Genomic DNA, 18,481 nt, shown 5'->3' with positions numbered 1-18,481 from the left:
ACTTCACATTCCCAGGGATCAATCTCACCTCATCTCTCCACTGATGAATCCCAAGTTGTCTTCAGGTTGCTGTTCCCATATTTCCAAGGCCTAGCATCATGGGCATGTGGCCAGCATGGAGGCCTAGGACTCCACGCTTAGGAGGGACTCATTTGAGATTTAATGCTCTGTGGTCACCATATTGCAATTCTTAAAAATTTTGAGTTTTGAATTTGTGTTTTATAAACCTATGAGTTTGCTAGGGCTGCCATAACAAAACACCAGGGACTGGATGGCTTAAAGAACAGATATTTTTTTTCTCACAACTCTGGAGACTGGAATTCCAAGATCAAGATGTCTGCTGGGTTGGTTTCCTCTTAGGAAAACAAAGGGCAGGATCTGTTCCAGGTCTCTCTTCTTGGCTTGCAGAGGCCCATCCTCTTGCTGCCTCTTCACATGGTTATCCCTCTGAACATGCCCCTGGTCTCTGTGTCCTAATCTCTTCTTCTTATAAAGATGCCAGTCAGTTACCCCCTCCTTTTGCCCTTAGAGTGGACCTGGGTGCAGATGATGGGAGGGTTGGGGTCCAGCCATCCTTGCCCAGAAGTGGTAGCACCACTGCATGTTTTGAGGTGATTTGGCAGGGCTCAGCCTTGCACCCATGCCCACATATCCAGAGCATCCTGGCTGATGTTGCAATTCCTTGGGGGGTCACCTGTGGTCCGTGGATTGGGCAGCAGGCCATGGCAAGGGAAATTGACTTCCCTACCTCTCAGCCGCGGGTCAGTCAGCCCCTTTGAGAATTTGACTAAAGCTAACAAACCTCTCCTGTGAAAAGTTTCCATACAAAGACATCCATGATTTCATACATGTTCAGGGGATAATGGACTCCAGTGAAGCTAATGTGTGGACCACCTGTGGTTTGGCTCTGCTTACCTTTCCAGCCTCATCTCAATACCTGTCTCACCATGCTGCAGGCCTCCTGAATTGCTGTAGCCCTTCTCTGAATGCATTTTCTCCCATGCTTCCATATTTTTGCATATGCTCTTTAGTCTGCCTACCATATGCTTTTCTTCATTATCATTATAACAGACTACTATATATCCTTCAAAACTAAAATTACATTCTATGTCCGTGAACCTTTATTGTCATTACCTAAGGTAGAACAAAGTGCTCCTGTCGGGCCTCTATGCGTCTCTTTTATAAGATTTATAACACTAAAGTCTGATTATTTCCCAATTTCTCTGTCCCTTCTACTAGATTACAAGCACTTTTGAGGGCAAGACTGTGTTTTAATCATTTGCCATTTTCACAGTGCCTGATGCAGAGCTGAGCACAATAAATAGATATATTTGTTGATCACTCAGGTGAATGCACGTGTGAATGGATAATTGAATGAGGAGATACGTGAGGTTGTGGAGGAGGGTGTGAACTTTGGATTCACACAGTCCTGGGTTTAAATCTCGACTCTGTCAGTGACTGGTCTTGTGGCCTTCAGGACATTACTCTTAAACCTCAGTTTTCCAATTTCAGAATGCAGCAAATAGAATTTACCTCAAAGTAAACTGCTGTCCGTTTATACTGACAAACAACAACTATGACTACATATAATTGAGTCCTATCACTAAATTTCTGTGAGCTTGAAAGGTATTTTGGAATGAAGAGGCCAAATTAAGGGACAGTGGACAGAGGAAGATAGATACCGTATGATGTCACTTATATGTGGACTCTAAAAAATACAACAAACTAGTGAATATAACAAAAAAGAAACAACTTACAGATAAAAAGAACAAACTAGTGGTTACCAGTGGGAAAAGGGAAGGGAGCAGTGACAATACAACAGTAGGGGATTAAGAGGTACAAACTCTTATATATAAAATAAGCTACAAGGATATACTGTACAACACAGGGAATATAGCCAATATTTTATAATAACTATAAACGGAGCATAACCTTTAAATATTGTGACTATTGTACACCTGTAACTTCTATAATTTTATGCATCAACTATATGCCAGTTTTAAAAAGGGATAATGAAGCTGGGTTCTTATGGATTAATTTATGAACAAAAAAACCTCATTAAATATTATTTAAATAATAAAACTCTGGATGCAAGTCACTCTGCTAGGACATGTAGAGAAATTAAATATAAAGTGGCCTATGGAGGAATAGGTGCAGTCTATTTTAGAGTGCAACTCTAAAATGACAGGTGCCGTAAGAGAGGTATAAGATTTTAGAACAAGAGTTCATTGGTAGCTGGGGCAGCAAGGAAGGCTTCCTGGAAGAAGTAGTCCAGGAAGAAGTCCATTTGAGTTGGACCTCGAAGAAAAGATAGGAAGATGCTGCTGGCACTGGGGGAGGGTAGAAGGAGACGGGTGCAGCCACAGGGAGGCAGAGATACCTGGGAGAGAAACAGGAGCTCTGCCATCCTGTTGATGATGCTGCTCCCACTGGATGCTCTAATTTCAGCCTCTGAAACTGACGGTGTGCAGTCTTTTCCACATGGTACGATGTGCCCTTGTTCTCTGCCTCATGAGCCATTGGCACTCTTTCCAAAAGTAGCCACCTGACTCTGACAGCTAAGGCAGAGACGGTCCTGCCTGCATCACTATTTCTCAGCAGCAGTGGTTCTGTGGCTCTGCTCTCTGACAGGCTTCACCACACCCTGCTGCCCTGTAGTACAGGACTCTACCATGTGGGCGACGGATCGCAACCTGGTGACCAGGAATGTGTAACTGGAACCAATGTGGAGAATTAAGGAAGGACTAGTGAATCTCATCACAGATGGTCACATTATGTCACTTAGAATTCAACTGCCTTTGGACGAGGCTGAGGAATATAGTTGTAAAGATGGCTGGCAAAATATTTCATTTGACATGGAGTAATGAAATTAGCTTTAAAAAAGATGAATCAGCTGGCATTTCTAGGAATCCTTTTCTGGCACCGGGAGAGCGAGTTAATCACACAGTCACCAACCTGCCTGCATGTTGCTCTTGTTGCATTTCTTCCACTGCAGTGCAGTGGTGGTTAAACTTCGGTTCTGGGGCTCCAGGCTTCCTGAGCTTGAAGGCAAGCCCCTCCGTGCACTAATATGTGACCTTGGGCAATTCATGTAACATCTCTAAGCTACAGTCTCCTCGTTCTTAACATGGAAATGGTTATAATCGCTGCCTTATAGGTGCCTGTGTGTGGGAAAAGAAATGATTAATTCAGTAAAACCCATCTCAGTAGCTGGTCCACAGCAAGTGCTTTCGCCCCAGATACCAGCAGGATTTGATCCCTCATCTTTAGATCTTTACTCAAAAGCCTTCTCCATGGTGAGGCCATCTCCGATCGATCACCTGGTTTAAAACTACACCCCCCACCATCAACATTTTCTGTGCCCTTCCTGAGTTATTTCTTCTCTACAGCACGTGTCGCTATCCATATGGGACATGTACTTACTTGTTCTGTTGATTGCCTGTCTCTACACTAGAATATAGGCTCCAGGAGGCTGTTTTCTCAGCGCCCAGATCAGTGTCCGGCATGGAATACGGACTCGATAAGTATTTACTGGAAGGGAGGAGTGAGCCACGTAGTTAATTTGAAACTACGCCCGGCCCAGTCCCATCCTTTGGGAGCCTCGTTTGGGGGATATTTGACTGGGTGGGCGCCAGTACCAGGAGGAAATAAATTTGAGGTAGTAATTAAAGTAGCACATGATGGAGGGTCCCAGCATAACTGAACTTGAACCCTACTGCTGAGGATTTTTCCTAACCCTCATCCATCCTGCATCGCTCCTTCTCGCTCAGCTCTTGGGCTCCTGTCACTCAAAGTTGGCCAAGGGGACGCACTGCCCACCCGGGAGGGCGAACAATTCTCCGGTCCCTTTCCCTTCCTCGCGGCAGGCTCTCATCCAGACGGTGCGCGAGCGCCCCCGGGCGCAGAGGATTCCGCAGAGCTCACTCCTCCCGGCCCGGCGCCCTCGGGCTCTTGGGGTGGGGCCGGGGGTGGCCCCGCGCCCCGCGCAGACTGCGCCGTAGATCGGGAGCGCGCTTCCCCGCCGCACCGCAGCGCCGGGAGCCACCCGCCGGCCAGGCGGCTGGAGGCGGTGGCGGCGGCGGCGCTCACGCACCTCGCCGGAGCCGGTAACCGCCGGCAGGACGGGTCGCCGCGGGCGTGCGCCCCCGGCTCCCACGGTCGGGCTCGCTGGGGTTTGGGGGTGGTTTTTAGTTTGGCGGAGTTGGAGGATGGGAGAGGGGAGGGGAGATCTGGGGCTCGAGGGTGCCCAGGGCAAGAGTGCGGGCCCGTGGAGAGCACCCAAGTTCAAAGCCTTTTTCGCAGCGGGATGATGTGCGTGTCCTGCACTAGGGCGTCGGAAAAGGCTGAAAGCGCGGCACTTGGGGCTAGGGTGGGCTTCCTCCGCTCGCTCCGGCTCACTGACCAGTCACACCTTCTCCCGCCCGGGGGGAGAACGGCCAGCTCCGATGTGCCCGGCAAGCGAGAGAGCCCCCCGACCCGGGCGCGGGGCACCTGCTGGTCCAGGCGGAACGCGCTGCCCGCAGCCCTCGGATGCGGGCCCCCTGCCTTGGGCCGGGCTCTGGGAATGATGCTGGTTTGACGGTTGGTTAATTCATTTCGTGTGCGCTGGGGCGCCTGCCTGCAGGTCATTTTACTGATTAGAGGGAAATATCGGTTTCGTTTTTCTCCCTGTTTCCATCCTTTCTGCGTAATCAATTGAGGAAGACAAAGAGTTGCCGCATTAGAAACTTGTTCGGAGGCTTTGTGGTTTCCGCCGCGGTTTAGATGACACGGGCAATCCCAGATAATACTGTGAATTTCATCTGACGAAAACGAAACCTTCCGTGGTGTTCAGAAAGCAAAGGGAGCTTGGGGGGAAATATCCCTGCTACTCCAGGGAGGAGAAGGGAACTCCCACGTGTAAATTAATTCTCATGAAAACCCTAAAGGTAAGTGGTCGTATTTCCAGTTTACATGTGAAGAAAATTAGGTTGAGATATTAAGTAAGTTTTCCCAGTTGAATCCCCCAGTTAATAGTGGGGAGGACTGGAAACTAGGAGTGTGAGCCAGTGGCCCTTAGGTACATCACTTGGGGGTGCATCACTGAGAACGCAGGCCGGAAAGGCCCCCAGCTGTAAGGATTGGGTCCAGAACGCAGGAGAGGCTGCCAGGAGCTGGGGTGCCCAACAATAAAGAGTTTTGTTCGAATCGGGAATATCATCCAGTGTTTATGGAAGATGAGGTGATATTAACAGGTGACAGGGGAAGGCTGAGTTGCTACCAATAGATTTCCTTCTTTTCAATGTGAGAAGGGCAGCCCAAATCCCTTTTAGAGGATCTGGAAACCCTGAAACCAGGCTGGACTGTTCAAGGCCCAAATAGCAGGCATCCTAGAGCAGTGAAAGCGTTCACAGTCCCTCAGAGCAGGCTTGAGAAATGAGAGCAGAGCCAGCAGACTTCAAAAGAAGGAAACACTGAATCCTGGCAACCCTCCAGAACAAATTCTTAGAGAAGCTAGCTCAAGACCACCTAGGAAAGGATTTACAAATTCAATTTATGCCAAAGGGACTTCTTTCTCTTTTCTAGCAACCTACTGGGGCTGTAGATAGGGGCATGCCATATCCACTGTGGGCTGTGACTCTTTAGTGGAATGCTATCAGTGTAGTGAGTTGCACCAGCATTTTTTAAAACATGAAATTCAATAGAAGGGAAGAGAAAGCATCAGAGTGCATTGTATATGCAAGGGCAGGTATTGTTTTATGAATCGTGTGTGTCCTTTATCGTACTGCCTATGCATGGGTGTGCATACTTAACCCCTGCTGCCCCATTGTTTCTTCCAGCCTAACTTCATCTGCTCACAGTGGGGGGGCTGTCTTTTACCTTGCAAATAGTATCATCAACACCTTCTGGAAAATGTAACCTTCCTCCTCCCCATTTCTCTAGGCCCCCAGATGCTGAGATATTTTGCCAATCGGAATTCTCAGTCCCCTCCCCCCTCCCCATCATGGATGATCTAAAGTGTGTCCTGCCTTTGCAGAGGCGTTTTACGAAATATCATACTCTCCCTAAGGATAAGGCGTGGGAAGAGTGGACACACCACAAGGCGTCGTCCCTGAGTCTGCATCTCCTGGTGTCACTCATCAGGAGAGAGACATAGAGGGGACATTTATCAGAGCTGTGGCAATTACAGATCTGGGAGGATACTCTCCGAGACCTATTTCATCTCTGGACAAGAGATAATAATACTAGAATGTTTTGGCTCACAGTAGGGTTGAAGGTCCTGTTCTGCATTTGGGTTCAAAGAATCAATGAAAAACGTAAAGGATGGGGTGGCCCCGTTAAGCAGCAGTTCATGTGAGAGAAGAAACCTGAGGGTCTTAATGGCCCACCAGGCCCAAATGAACCATTGTGTGAAGTAGCTGCTCAATAGCAAACGTGGGTTGTGATAGCAGTGATAAGGACAGGCCTTTTTTAAAAATAGATATTCTCATGGAGCTTATTACGTGCCAGGCAGAGTTATAAGTGTTTTGTAATTTTTTCTCAATCCTGTAGCATCCCCATGAAGTAGGGAATATAATTATCACCGTTCCCATTTAACAGATGACGGAACTAAGGCACAGAGGGATTAAGTATTTGGTCCAAGATTACATAGAGGATCTATGAGATGCTAAAATGATGGATGTTTTTTAAAAGTCTTGGTTTAATTATTGCTAGTGTATGTGTTACCCAGATCTATGTAATTTTCCCCTGCCTAGAGAACATTGGTACATTTCATAACCCTTCAAGTGAAAATAATTTATAAGCCTCCAGTAATTATTCTCCCTAAAGGTGTGCTTGTTTTCCTCATGCATGTACTTGGGAACAGCAAAAACAACAATTAAAGGCAAAGGTGGGGCAGCTGAGGGAGCTGCTTCCTTAAGGATTGGCTCTGAATTTGCCTGGTTGAATAAGAAAAAAAAAAAAATTAGGACATGAGTGAGGGCATTGGTTATAAACATTACCTGTCTTTCTCCTAACCTTTGTGTAGATTTTCCCAGAAAATATAATTTTATCTTCTGTTAAAAAAAAAGGACAAAATCAGAAATTTATGATGAAGATCTGAAAATCTGGAAACTACTAGAAACTATATCATGTAAACCTACATATATTCCTACCAGAGCTTCTTTAAAATTTCCACTAAATTACCTCAATAGGCGAGGAGAGTTATCCCGTTTTTCTGGGAGTCCAAAGCGGAGGCCAAGGCTGCCAGAAGCAAGTAGATGTTTATCTTGAGCTTCCGCTTGATATTTGCAGTTTACTTTGTAATGTGTCTGCACTTTTTTAATATAAAAATGTCTTCCAAGTTTTCTCTTAAAATTGATGCTCCAGGAGGTTGAACCAGGTGTGACCCAAGATTTGGGGGCTATTTGACACCCTCAGTCCTAGGCAAGCAGAGGGGAGACCTAGGAGGGATTAGATCGTTAGAAAATGATCATTAGAAGGTGTAGCTTTCCTGCTTCTCTGTCTCCAGCTCTTAAACCACTGCTTTAGTTTAAATTTCCTTTTCTGTAGAACAGAGATTGAAATACCTGGTCCTCTTCCTTTCTTGCTTGTTTGTCAAAGGAATGATTCAGCTCAGGGCTGTAAGGAACAGTGTGTGCTGCTTGGAGATAGAGTCCATCAGCAATAAATACAAAGTAGGCTTGTTTGCCAAATCATCATCAGAGTGATTTAAGAGATGGCCAGTCTCACTCTCCTCAGTCTTATTCGTGCCAGGTGTTTCAAAAATTCCACTAATTAAAATGGAAAGGGCAGTTGTTTCCCTAGTACCATTAAAATGTTAATTCATCTGGCTGTCATGCTTTATACTAGCATCTATATAAATCAGTACAAGGGTTCAGTAAGAGGCACTAAGGGAGTCTGATTTATACCGTCTCGTTATTAAAATGACAGATTTAAGTAATCCATGTGATGGGATTTGAGAAAAGGGAGAGAATCCTCGGGGGCTGAGATAGTTGGACAGAATTCCATGGGGGAAATGGTGACTGAGCCCTTCCCTCAAAGGTAGGCAGGAGTCTGGAGAGTGGGAGATGGCAGTGCAGGCTGGAAGGTGAGACAGAGTGGGCAAAGACTCAGAGGGCCATCTCTGAGGGTCCACCCACCCCAGGCTCCTCTGCCATAATGAGCCCTTCCTTTCTTAATGACTGTGTTGCACCTGCTATCTGTTTGTGTCATCAGGCTTTTTTGATGCTTCTCAACCTGTGTGTGTTTATGTGTGTTTTAAGAGGGTGAAATTCAGCAGGGGAAAGCATGGTTCTAAGTTCAAGCCTGAATTCTCTGAATTCTTTGAGGGTACAGGCCTTGACTTTTCAACCACCACTAAATCACAGTCAAGCTCACAGTGTTCAGAATATCCTTGTTGGGCTGAATTGGCTCATACTAATTTTAACGTGTTCGTGTTCTTTCTCCTTGAAGGACATGGTGATGAGGCCATGATAAATGTAGTGGCTAAAGATGGCATATAGTGGGATAGATTAATGGCGTTTGGTTTTCTTTCCAAAAATGCTTTTGTTATTTGGTGAGAGTGATTTGTATAAAGTAAGTTATTTTTAATGGCTTTTCTAGGAGAATTTGTCTAATTATCTCATCAAAGAGAACACTGATTTAAAAAAATTACTTTCAGCAACTGTATTAGTATGCTAGGACCACTGTAACAAAATACCTGAATCTGAGTGGCTTCAACAACAGAAATTCATTGTCTCACAGCTCTGGAGACTGGAAGTCCAAGATCAAGGTGTCAGCAGGGCTGGTTTCCTCTGAGGACCGTAAGGGAAGGATCTGTTCTGGTCCCCTCTGTTTAGCTTATAGATGACCGTCTTTCTGCTGCCTCTTCACAAGCTTGTCCCTGTGCATGAGTGTTCCTGGTGTCTCTCTGTGTGTCCTAATCGCCTCTTCTTATAAGGACACCAGTCAGATGGCATTAGGGCTCATCCTAACAGCCTCATTTTAACTTCAGTACCTCTTTAAAGGCTCTGTTTCCAAATATAGTCACATCCAAAGGTATTGGGAGCTAGGATTTCAACCTATAAATTTTGGGGGACACACCTCAGCCCGTAGTAGGACCTTATCCGTATTGTATTACACACACACACACATATATACATACATACACACACAGTTTTCACAAACAGACACACGTCATTGAGTTTGTGATGCAAGTGGAAAGCAACTTAGTCTTTTATTAAGCTCTAGATTCATAGGTCTGGAAGGGAATTTCACTACAGCTCTTTTAGTCCTTTCTCTTTGCTGTCAGAGAGAGTGAATATTTAAGCCATTCCACGTAGCTGTCACATGAGTGTAGTGGCCAGAGGCAATGTAGTGCAGACCTGCATGGAACTGTCTGCTTGCTGTGAAAATACTGATGCCAGACAGCCGACTTTCCTTTCTTGCAGAGGACTGACTATTTTTATTGTGAGATTATATCTCTCATACTTGGAGGGTGCTTAAAATAACTTTTTGTCTATGAAGTAATAATTGTTAATGATAGTTGTTTTTTACACATTTCCTTACTTGGCGAAATATAAATGTCAGCATTCCAATTTTCCGGGTCCATGAAATCCAGCTGGTCTCCAGGAAGCATTTCCCAGAGACTGGAGCTAGTTTTATGAGATTGAGGCACTTCCTTTTTGTCCTAGGGAAGCAACAGACTTTAAATGTAATCCATGAGAAGGCCCTGGAAGCTTCGGAAGAATAACTGGTGGTGGACTTATGCTGAAATGCAGTGGGCTAATGACAGGGACCATAGGAGGTGAAACTTATAGAAAGGGGAGACTGGGAAGCAGTCTATTTCCAGGACTAGTCCAAGTGGGAGGACCACAGCTGGCACAGCATAAATATTCTGCCAGCTTCTCCCTGGCATAGGGAAGCGTGATTCCTCACAGCCTGGACAGAGTATTCCTTTTACTTGGCAAGAAGGTGCCACAAGGGCTCTTGAACAGAGCAAAGCTGGATCCTTGAAGGTTGGCCGTGGAGGAAGGACCCACATGGGGAGGGTGCCTGGATATCCCAGCACCATCTTTTGTCCCCTGGGGTGGTCTTTTACTTTGGAGAGCTCTCAGTTACCCTCCCCCAGCCCTAGAACATTGGTCAGGAAATGTTGATTTTTATTATTATTCTTTTCTTATTTAAAAATTTTTAGAACATTTTTTGAGTGAAATATACATAACATAAAATGTACCATATTTAAGCATACAACTCAGTGGCATTAGGTACGTTCACAGTGTTGTGCAACCATCACCACCATTGGTCTCTAGAAGTTTTTCATCTTCCCAAACTGAAACTCTGTATCCATTAAACAAAAACTCTCTATCCCCCCCTTCTCTCAGCCTTTGGCAACCACCATTCTACTTTCTGTCTCTATGAATCTGAGTGCTCTAGATACCCCATATAAGTAGAATTATGCAATATTTGTTCTTGTGTGTCTGGTTTACTTCACTTAGCATAATATTTTGAAGGTTCATCCATGTTGTAGCATATGTCTGAATTTCCTTCTTTTCTAAGGCTGAATAATATTCCGTTGCACGTACATACTACATTTTGTTTATCCGTTCATCCACCAGTGTACATTTGGATTGCTTCCTCCTTTTGGCTGTTGTGAATAATGCTACAATGGTGAGGTACAAATATCTCTTGGAACCCATGCTTTCTGTTCTTTGGGGTATATACCCTGAGGTGGAAATGCTGGGTCATAAGGTATTCCATATTTACATTTTTGAGGAACCACTATGCTATCTTTCATAGCAGCTGCACCATTTTATCTTCCTAACAACAACACACAAGCGTTCCAATTTCTCAGCATCCTTGCTAATACTTAACTGTTTTCTGCTTTGGGGTTTTTTTTTTATTTGTTTGATGATAGCCATTCGAATTGGTGTGAAGTGTTATTTCATGATGAAGCACCAATTTTTTAAAAAAATAAATTTATTTATTATTTATTTATTTTTGGCTGCATTGGGTCTTCGTTGCTGCGCGTGGGCTTTCTCTAGTTGCGGCGAGTGGGGGCTACTCTTCATTGCGGAGCACGAGCTCTAGGCGCGCGGGCTCAGTAGTTGTTGCTTGTGGGCTCTGTAGTTGTGGCTCGCGGGCTCTAGAGCACAGGCTCAGTAGTTGTGGCGCATGGGCTTAGTTGCTCCGTGGCATGTGGGATCTTCCCGGACCAGGGCTCGAACCCATGTCCCCTGCATTGTCAGGTGGATTCCCAATCACTGCGCCACCAGGGAAGCCCCGAAGCACCACTTTTTGATAGCTGGTTCTTTGACTTGACTCTAGTACTTTAAAAAAATTAATTTATTTTTAAATTAATTTCATTGGGGTATAGTTGATTTACAATGTTGTGTTAGTTTCAGGTGTACAGCAAAGTGATTCAGTTATACATATACATATATTCATTCTTTTTCATTGTAGTGCTGCAATGAACATTGTGGTACATGACTCTTTTCGAATTATGGTTTTCTCCGGATACATGCCCAGGAGTAGGATTGCAGGATCATACGGTGGCTCTATTTTCAGTTTTCTAAGGAACCTCCATACTGTTCTCCATAGTGGCTGCACCAACTTAGATTCCCACCAACAGTATAGGAGGGTTCCCTTTTCTCCACACCCTCTCCAGCATTGTAGTTTTGATTTGCATTTCTCTGATATTTACTGATGTTGAGCATCTTTTCACGTGCTTTTTGGCCATCTGTATGTCTTCTTTGGAGAAACGTCTATTTAGATCTTCTGCCGTACTTTTATGGAAGGCTCAGGAATAAAGCAAAAATAAATAGTAATAGGAACCCCAAAAACCTAATTATAAGAGAGTGGTCAACTTGGGATTCTACTGGTGTCCTCAACATGCCTAGACTATTTTGAAGTCCAGACCAAGAAAAGCAAGGTCCAGAAAGAGGCAGGAGTTCACTAACCGGCTGACATTTCCATGGTGGGGACACCAACCCCACCACCAGTGAGAGTGTCCTCACTTTGTGGCTGCAACAGGGCATCCATGTTGGGATACAAGACAAACAGCAGAGCATCCTGTCTTGTGTGCAATGGGGTATATTATGTAACATGACTCCTTTGCCCTAATTCCACATTCACCAGCTAATGTGGTGAATCTAATCTTCAATTTTGTTTCCCAGACTGTGTAAAACATGTGCTCTGATCTGCTTGGCCATTTTGTTCGTTATTGTAATTCCACAAATGGATGCTCTGGTTATAAATCATTCTCCTTCGCTTGGTCAGTGTGACTGCCTCAGCCCTGGAGGACTGTGGAAACCCAGCTCCCTAAATCTGCAGAGCTGAGGGCAGTGTGCCTGCCACCTCCACATGCATCTCAGAGCCGTGCCTTGTCACTTCTCGAGAAATCCTTCCCAGATGGAGCCTTTACAGCCTCTTTCTTGGGTGTTTTTTCCCTGTGTGGGCCTGATGTTCCTCTCTCTGTCCAGCTGAAGTCTCTGTTAGAATGGGAGAACTCTGCTCTCAGGTTTAGGGTTGAGAAAGGGTGAAAGAAGCTAATTTTGTGGCTTTTCCACATCATGAGAAACCGACTCGATAAGTATTTATTGTATGTCTGATATGAGCCCAGTTTTGGGTGGGTTGCTGGAAATACAGCGGTGAGCAAGCAGAGGAGGCCCCTGCCCTGATGGAAAAGAGACCAGAGGGAAAAGAATGCCACCGGAGGATTGGTTCATGCGCTCCTGGCATAGCCTGTACTGTGGTGTGTTGCAGAGGTCTGTTACCATCTCCAGAGACCCCTCCGAAGGGCTCAAGGACAGCCATTGTGTCCCCCCGCCCCAGTAGGTCATGCAATAACCGTTTGCTGGGCTGACCCAGGGAGTGTACCACAGAGCTGGGAAGCACCAACTTTAAAAAGTACTTTTCAGCCTATTTACGACTATGTAGGTACCCAGAATATAACTGGAGGAGGTGGGTGTAGGACCCACCCCTTATCCTTTTATCCTCTTTGAGGCAACAGCTGGTGGAGGAAGGATGCCTGCTCGTTAATTCAGCATCTCTGCATTTCAGGTATTGGCTGAATATCTAGCTGTACAAAATATTAAGTTTCGTCTCTAGTTTTAAAAGTTGTTCTTCTATTGGCATTGATTCTGATATTCAGACAGGAAATCTTAAGGCTTGCAAACACTTTTTGCTCCATGTTTTGTTCCTAGAAATAAGCTGCTGCTGTGCAGTGGAGAAGGAGGGAGAGGCAGGGAAAAGATGCATCCAGAATTTCTCTGCCAGCTGTCAGCCACCACGTTCTTGAAGTCTGCTGAGTAACTGAGTACTTTCTAGGAAATACCCAGGACGGCGTAAACCTTGATAATGTAGAGAAATTTGGGAGGTATGTCCTTTTGAGAAGGGAGGAGGAACCGTGTGTGTGTGTGTGTGTGTGTGTGTGTGTGTAACATCTCTAGCCTGAAGTGAGTGGCCAGAATCTCAGACTTCAAAAGTAAGATGCAGGCTCAAGTCAAAAGATAATAGGAGGGGGACTAAAGTCTGGAAGCATTGCCTCTTTAATTGAAGAAAGTAAAAATCCACACCCTCAAAAGAAGTTGCTGACTTAAAATGGATTCACAGAAAAGGAATCTGCAAACTTGAGAATTAAAGTGACAAGTGCAGGTGGAATGTGGTTTTCACGGAATCTATAAAAAGAGCAGTGCGCTAGGAAGAAGACCATGTCAACATTTGTTAAGCACTGCCCTGGGAGGGGACCTTGGAGGTTCTGATTTTAGGGGTCAACGTGATTCCTTGCTGGGATGTAGTGCCTTTTAGAAATGCTTTAGGAATATCCAGCTGGCTCTGGTCTAACCATGAGCCCGACTCATAACCTTGCAGACTCTCATTTTCTCTGTTTGGTCCTCTCCACATAGATGCAGGTAAGCTGAGTGCACCGTCAGTTCTGATTGGGTGCCTGGTCAGACGTCTGCGCAATGAGGGAATTAAACTTCTAAAGCTGTGCTTCTGAAGTTCTGACCTTGGGCTCCTCAGTGAGCAGAATGTAGCCTGGCCACACTTTACCTTTGGTTTTTTGGATGTCTTGGCTGGGAGAGAGAAAGGGTGATGGGTCAAGAGTGTGACTTCTCTGTTGTGATGGGGATAGTTGTTCCTAGGAATAGAAGGAAGAAAGAGATAAGAATAAGTAATTAATGAGACCTTCATGGCCCAGGTCAGAATGGAGGTTGGCATCCTGGGTGGCATGCCCACTTTTGGAATTTGGGAATTGAACAGAAAGGAGATAGAATGACTGCAGTTGGGAATTTTGATCTCAAATCCAAATGGGTATTAGGTCTGCCTCCATACAAGCTGATCACCTTGGGTCTTTGGGTCTGTGGCACTGGCCAACAGCTGCTTGGAGTATCTTCCTGGCTGTGTTGTCAGTTTTGTGTGCGTGCGTGCATGTGTGCTCATTTTCTAGGGTTTATAGGCATCTTTTGGTTGTCTCTTTAATGTGCTAGCCCCGTGCCTGAGTTGGTGGCCACTTGGAAAACTCACGTGCTGATGTCTACCCCTTAACATGGAAATAAAGGTCCAGTTCCAAGGAAACAGCTCCCCTGGCCCATGTACCCACCATGACCCACCAAGGCTATTGATGAAGAGTTTTTAGTCACTCCATGGGAGGTTCCATGTCCATATACATCTTTCCAAATTCAGGGAGGTGGAGAGAATTGCTTGACCTGTCCTTAAGAAGGCAAGAGGGTGTCCAAGAGTGGTGTGGGAGTCTGGATTGGAGGAGGAAAGACTGGATAATTGAAAGAAGAGATCAAAGTGTTGGGAATGTGGGTGAGAGAAGAGGGATGTTTAGACTGCCATGAGGTGTCTGCAACCTGCTAATAGCCCTCTCTGTTTGCGTTTGAGGTCTTCCCTCCCTCTCACGCCCCCATAAGCTGGCCTAAACTACCCTGTGCACACCTGGAAAAGGTTAACTTCCTTTTCAGGTGGGGCTGTGAGGTGCAGTCATGATTTTTCATTATTGTTGTTGGCAAGATGCTCAAAAGATCAATTAGTCTCTCCATGCAGCTCCTGGAGGCTTGTTTGGGATATGTTTCCTCTGGAAGAAGTTATTTTTAATGATGCTAATATTATGAAGAAACTTGACATTAAGAGAATCTCAGGAGGGGGTGTGCAGGAGCAGGGTGGGTGCAGAAGGCAGCCACACACCGAGCTCTGCGTTTCCTGTTGGCTGTGTTCTGAAGAGAGCAGCTGTCTGATTCCAGAACCCCCGTGAGTAAGCCTCAGTGTGCACCCCCCTGCCTCTCCCTCAGTGTGTGTTAAGGCCCAGACATTCCTCACTGTGAGGAGAATATCACCCTCTGGAGGCTGATACCCAGACATGCTGGCAGTTTCCAAATGGTGAAACAGTGCTACCTTCTGTGTCTGCAAAGCTCAGAAAGGCAACCCTGGACTACGACAATGGACATTATACAAAATCCTGCCTTCTGTTTGTTGTTTGTCCTTGTGCATGTGATGGCCCAAGCTGGTTGATCTGAGACTTGCATGAAAACATTACCTCATGAACTTTTTCAAAGGTGCGAGGTGAAAGAAGGACAGAAGCCAGAGGTTCTGTCCTCCAAATCTATCTTTGGAATTCAAGAACTGAGAGGAAATAGCCAGTGAACACACAAGCCGCTCCTTTTATCTGAAGTCCTCCACAGCGGTGGCTGCTTCGGTGGGAGGGGTGTGTCTGGCATCCTATTCTGCTTCCCAGAGAACCTCTTGTCTCCAGGCATCTGTCAGGTGTCCTCTTAAAGGGCAGCCTTTCCACTCTCAGGACCTTTTCACCTATGGTCTCCCTCCATCCTTAAATAGTTCACTTAGAAGAACAGGAATGATGTAAGGGAGAGAAAAAGGAGGAATGAAAAGACACTCTCTCCGTGGTAGGTGAGTGGTTGATGCTTCTTGGCATCTGACTCTTTTACAGATATTTTGCTTGCTAGTTCCTGGTTGACCCTGTGCACATAGTGCTAATGCTTTTTCCTGAGCCAATAGGAAGACCCTCTGGTCCCCTGGGCCTGGGCGGCCACGGATGGGGAACCACTGTGCACGGATGTGGAGAAGAGCATAGCCCTGGGGAGTGATGCTCAGAGCATGGAGAACACTCTCTCATCTTTATTTTCTCCATTGTTTCCTGTACTTTTTTCTATTTTTTTTTTTTTTTTTTTTTTTGCTTTACGAGGGCCTCTCACTGTCGTGGCCTCTCCCGTTGCGGAGCACAGGCTCCGGACGCGCAGGCTCAGCGGCCATGGCTCACGGGCCCAGCTGCTCCGCGGCATGTGGGATCTTCCCGGACCCGGGCACGAACCCGTGTCCCCTGTATCGGCAGGCGGGCTCTCAACCACTGCGCCACCAGGGAAGCCCTCTATTTTCTATTTTTGACACCAGATGAAGCCCAGTGCCTCCCTGCTTATTACGTTGGCTGTAATGCTGATTTCCAATAAAAATGATATGCTCAAACCAGACTTCATCTTGTTTTCCTTAAAAAAAGGGAAATGATTGCCACATTTTTGACTTGATGAAACATCATGAATCCCATGATGTACGTTTCTCATTATGATTTTTTTTTTTTGCGGTACGTGGGCCTCTCACTGCTGTGGCCTCTCCCGTTGCGGAGCACAGGCTCTGGACGCGCAGGCTCAGCGGCCATGGCTCACGGGCCCAGCCGCTCCGTGGCATGTGGGATCTTCCTGGACCGGGGCACGAACCCGTGTCTCCTGCATCGGCAGGCGGACTCTCAACCACTGCACCACCAGGGAAGCCCCTCTCATTATGATTTTTAAACCATGGAAACGAATGCCTTTGACTTATTTTTTATTATAGTAATTTTATTCATTTGTCTAGACCACACAGATCAATTAACCACATGGTGAAGTTGATAGGAACTGGCTGACAGGGGAGTTGGTGTTGTCTAAAGAATAAACCTAGGCTTTTCTCTCCCAGACTAACATTTCTTAGCTTATAATAATAGTGCTGGCTACTCTTGATTGATCTCAACCTGGGTCCTGGCTATGCACATTTCATGCAACATCACATTTAATCTTTACAGCAACTCCATGATGTAGGTACTGTTATCACTTTCATTCTCCTGATGGGAAAACAGAAGCTCAGATCATTTTTTTTCCCATGGCTCTCAAGGCAGGGAGGGGTTGGCAAACTTTTTCTGTAAAATATCAGAAAGTAAATATTTTAGGTTTTTGCGGCTCTACTATCTCTGTCACAACTACTCAGTTGTTATAATGCTAGAGAAGACAAAAGATAAAAAAACAAATGAGGGTAGCTGTGTTCCAATAAAGCCTTATTTATGGACTCTGATATTTGAATTTCACATAATTCTCTCAGGTCATGAAATAATATCATTGTTTTGATTTTTTTCCCCAACCGTTAAATATATTAAAATATTTTTCACTTGCAGGCTATACGAAAACAGGTAGTGAGCTGGATTTGCTGATTCCAGTGTAGATGACAAGAGTATGCAGAGAAGGAGGGGTGGGTTAGGATGAAGTGGTAGGAGGAATACTCCTACCAGATGGAACAGTAGGTGTGCCCGTTGCAGGGAGCATGAAGTATTTGAGGAACTGCAAGAAATCCAAGTGTGGCTTAGTATAGGGGAGGAGGCAAGATGAGAGGAGACAGCAGGGCTCAAGCCATGACCTTGTAAGACATTTGAAGGATTTTGGACTTTGTCCTTGGAGCAATGGGAAGCCATTTAAAAGTACTAAGCAAAAGAGTGACAAGGGTAATTTGTCTTTTTAAAAGGTCTTTGGCTGATGTGTGGAGAATGGATTGCAACAGATCTGTAAGAGTAGAAGCAGAAAAAACAGGGGGCTCAAGAAGTGGGTCAGGTGGATGATGATGGTGTCAATTAGTGACTGTAGCCAGACCACTTCCTGCCAACAACAGGAAGTCAGGATGGTCGGTTTTGCAGATGAGGAAAATGTGGCTGAGAGAGCTGAAGTGTCTTCCCTGGCGACATAGCAAATGGAGGGAGAACAACGACGAAGACCCTCATCTATTTCATCGTCGAGGGAAATTAACTCTTGTTCAAATACTAGAAATGCCAAGGAAGATATGGTGGTAATGATTTTATGTTATTTTTGTGCTGGTATTAGGAAGGTAACTGAATCCTTACTCAAAGGTCAGCTTTTGTTAAAATTTGTGTAGCTTTCTTTCCCAAAGGACAATTGGTACATTCTCTTCTACCTTTGGAGGAGTGATTCGCCTGGCTGGGCAGTCAGAGTCACCCTCTAATTCTGATACTGGCACGCGTCTCTGGGTCTGAGCCCACCAACTTTTGAACAATAGAATGTGAGGGGTTGGAGTCTCTTTCTATGGGGTCCAGGACTGGCCTGGGGAAGAACGGAAGAGGTAAAGGCGAGACTTGTGCCTTGGGCCAGAGGGGTGAGTGGTGATTTTGCCTCGGTTTCTCTGGGGGTTGTGCCCTAATGGCAGTGGCGGGTGCCACTGCCCCATGGGGAGTGGGAGAAGGGGAGCT

Source organism: Physeter macrocephalus, chromosome 10 (assembly GCF_002837175.3).
Source record: "Physeter macrocephalus isolate SW-GA chromosome 10, ASM283717v5, whole genome shotgun sequence".
In the NCBI taxonomy this organism is placed as follows: domain Eukaryota; kingdom Metazoa; phylum Chordata; class Mammalia; order Artiodactyla; family Physeteridae; genus Physeter; species Physeter macrocephalus.
This window is presented reverse-complemented; position numbering follows the sequence as displayed.